The sequence below is a fragment of the Octopus bimaculoides genome, chromosome 10, assembly GCF_001194135.2.
Source record: "Octopus bimaculoides isolate UCB-OBI-ISO-001 chromosome 10, ASM119413v2, whole genome shotgun sequence".
Taxonomy (NCBI): domain Eukaryota; kingdom Metazoa; phylum Mollusca; class Cephalopoda; order Octopoda; family Octopodidae; genus Octopus; species Octopus bimaculoides.
Genome location: NC_068990.1, coordinates 17,546,086 through 17,549,643, shown reverse-complemented (window position 1 = coordinate 17,549,643; position 3,558 = coordinate 17,546,086). Strand labels below are relative to the sequence as shown.

At 32.1% G+C, this 3,558-nt stretch overlaps 1 protein-coding gene across 1 annotated transcript in view; it reads right to left on the bottom strand.

The window, feature by feature from the left end:
- Positions 1-2,673, bottom strand: part of LOC106883982 (telomere-associated protein RIF1) — a 54,368-nt gene extending 51,695 nt beyond the window's left edge. Inside the window, exon 1 of the mRNA XM_014935142.2 lies at positions 2,099-2,673. The gene's annotated coding sequence lies outside the window, so the exon portion shown is untranslated. The remainder of the gene's footprint in view (positions 1-2,098) is intronic.
- Between the last annotated feature and the right edge of the window lie 885 nt (positions 2,674-3,558).

The window sequence follows — 3,558 nt, the reverse complement described above, 5'->3', positions numbered from 1 at the left end:
TTTCTCAACACCCATTGCTTGATTCTGAGTTTCCATTATTTCCAAAGCCATTTAGAGTCCATTCTATTAGAATTTGGACCAGGACTCCAATCTGAGGACCAACTCAAGACCCATAGTTTCTTTCTCCCTTTCTCTCACCAGTCTCCAAAACAAATGGTTTTGGTCATTGCCTTTCCTCGTCAGACTAAGCCATTAATAAAAACGTAAAAAAAAAAAAAGCATTTATATATTTCGTTTTTACTGTAATTCAATCATTCTGCACTTCTTGGGAGGGGGGGGGCTTTAAATTGTAATTTCTGCTCACTTCAAATTTAGTTTTCATGAATAAAATCAGGACTGAAACCAGCATTATTATTGCAAACATCCTATCCACTGATCCAAGTAACTAAATTAATCTGCTATAATAGAGAAAAATGAACAGAGGACAGAGCTTTTACGTAGCTGTCAAAACATAGCTGGGGTTTTGATGGAAAGTTGCATGGAATAGACCATTGTTCTGCCCTATGAAGAAAAAGAAAACTCGAGAACAAGCTTCATAAGAGAAATTAACTTGTACTAAAATAGGGTTTAACTTTCCTGATGAAGACAGACTATTAAGCAGTAATGCAGTGCCTTCTCTAGTTAGGGTGGTTCAAGTGGAATTAATTTTTTAATTAGACTAAGTGAAAACATTCCCTCCTCTAAGTTTGTTCCCGTCCAATGTCAGAAAGAAATCAGGAAAAGCATATATCAAAAAACTGTAGTAATTATGGAGCTTCTCCAATTCCTCCGGGAAATTCAGTGAATGACACCCACTGCTTGTCTATATTAGGCAGGACAATGAAAGGCCGGAGAGTTTTATATGCAAAAATAAGATGGCACCTAGAACTGCCTAAATCTTAGCATAGACACTGATTACAACCCAGGAAAAAATCCGCGGCGGAGGAACGATAATCCTTTTGAGAATTAATATTCATGTTGAAAATAATTGAGACAGAGGAAATGGCGATCAAATTGGGAGGGATTTTAAAAATGAGAGAAATATGGATATATAAACACACACACACAAATACGTTTTTATAAGAAATTGCGGGAAATCGCCAGGATGTTCCAAATTTAAAAAATGGGTACATAAATATCCTTCCTTCACTTTATTACTCTAACCAAATATTGAAAATACTAAATTTAAAAAAGATATTTAAACTCAATTCATTAAACTACATATAAGTTATAATTTGTGACAAAGATATTTATTTTATTCTCCCGCCTCGTTTTTTTTATGTAGTAGATAAATAATTGAAGATATTAAATAAAATATAAAGTCGATAAATAGTTTTAGGGAATATTTTAAGCGTATTAGGTCTAATGGATTTTAATGTTCTAAACATCAGCCGAGTCTATTTTTTTTGCAATTAATACTTCATTATAAACACACTAATTAGTAAATAAACAGTTGAAGACATTATATTGAAGTCCACCAAATTAAATATTACTGAAATATTCTTTAGAAATTGTTTTGTTTATTTAGAGTTTCATATTCTAAAAGCACAAATGCTCCAAAAAGTTTTGCAACTGATACTTTTTAAATGCATTACTGAAATTTTCTCCTAAAGTAAAAATGACTAAATATGCCTTACGTCTAAATGTTTAATAAAAATAATAGGAAATAACGGTAAGAAAATGTAAAAGACAATCTTAAAGAGATCAATTACGATACTGTTTACAAAAACAAAAAAGAATTTAGTTGTACGACTTTCTGGTAAATAACAAAAGTCAGCCCAATTTGTTAAAAGTAATTTTCCGTAACAAAATATCTCCAATTGTTTAAAACTACATTTCTACTAAAATCGAAGAAACAACATTACATATATATAAATATGATAATAATTATATTTCCAGCTTCCATCTGAGATTATAGAAGTGAAGAGGTAAAAGACTTTCGTCACTTCAGAAAATAATTTCTATTCATTTAACAAAACATAACACCATAGGTCGGCCATAACAAGGATATCAAAAACACAGTAAAGTGATCAATCTAAGTAAAATGCAAAGAAATTGAATGACCAATAATGAAGATTGCTAATTAAGAATTATTTATAAGAGATAACATAAAACTTACATGTAAATTAAATATACAAACGTTATACACGAACAAACCGACATTATCTCCATGCTTACTTTTCGCGGTAAAACAATATTCAGCGCCAATAAACTGAATATTTGATTGGTCAGAATCTGTCAGGTGACTTTCTATCTACGCATGTGCTAGTAAACATACTAATAAATGACGGACAGACATATACACAAATATATGTAAACAGTCTAATATAAATGGCATAACTGCAATTTAGCGCCTCGTACTCCTTAGACTTCCTTTTTTTTTCATAACTTTTTTTAAATGCATATTTTTTGTTATGAAACGTTGCAGAGATACGGGTTTGAGAATATAGGTAACAAATTATGCTGATAGAATGTAGAAAAAAACATTTTTAGAAGCGATTTAGATCATTCGTACTCCTCCTTTGTTATCACAATTTACGCGACTGTAGCACTTTTTACATTTTTTTTTTTAGAGATTTCTATATTTGAAACATCAGCATTACATAATCTACGCCCTCGAAAACGTATTTCTTCAAAATATCATTTAAAAATATGCATTTTAAAGAGAGTTATGAGGAAACAAACTTGGAAGAGGAAGAATGATCCAAAATTCCTCCTAGATAAAAAAAAAAAAAAATTAATGTTATCAACATAATCGAAGTGTATAACTTCAAAAATATATCTGTAAAATTCCATTAAAGGAAAAAAGACATTTTTTAGCAAGTTATAAAAAAAAAAACAAAGTCTGTAACAGCAAGCACAACACTGGATGTCTAGACACGACATATATACCAAAAGTTAACAGCTGAGCTGTTCACGTCTGTTGAATGGAGAAAGGGTTTGCCTGCGGCAAAACTCAGATTAGACTGTCAATTTTTGATACAATAAACACGACGATTTAGTTTATCCAGCATATTGAGTTCAATATCAGATTATGTTTACAATCAGTTAAAAGTTTCCAATAAATTTCATCACTTACGTTACTATCTATCTCTGTCTACATATACGAATCACTATTCTATAGGAATAGAGAGCAGTCGCTATGCTCCCTTCCATATCATTTATTTGTTCCAGAAGAAGTTATATCGACATCACAGTTAGCAATGAGACCAACTGCAGTTAACGTCCCCGTTTGATTGATTACAATTCAATGGCTGCAAGTAAAACATGTTCAGAAACGGTTAGTGCGGAGCCTGAGAATGGAATAGACATAATACGAATATCGAGAGACGAATGGATTCAGGAATGCCTGGGTGGCGGTGACAGGAAAAAAAACCCAGCTGGTTTTAAGGAATAGATGCCAAAATAGTATGGATAAAATATTTTGTGACTCTAAACAGCCTGTACCCAAAGTGTAGGGAGACATTTTTGGTGATCATGAGTTCGAGCACCTGAAGCTACCTTGAGGGTTCTAGTTACGTGTTATTCGTGTTCAGGGGAAAGGGCGGTAGTGTTTTCTTGATATGTGAAGTATATTGA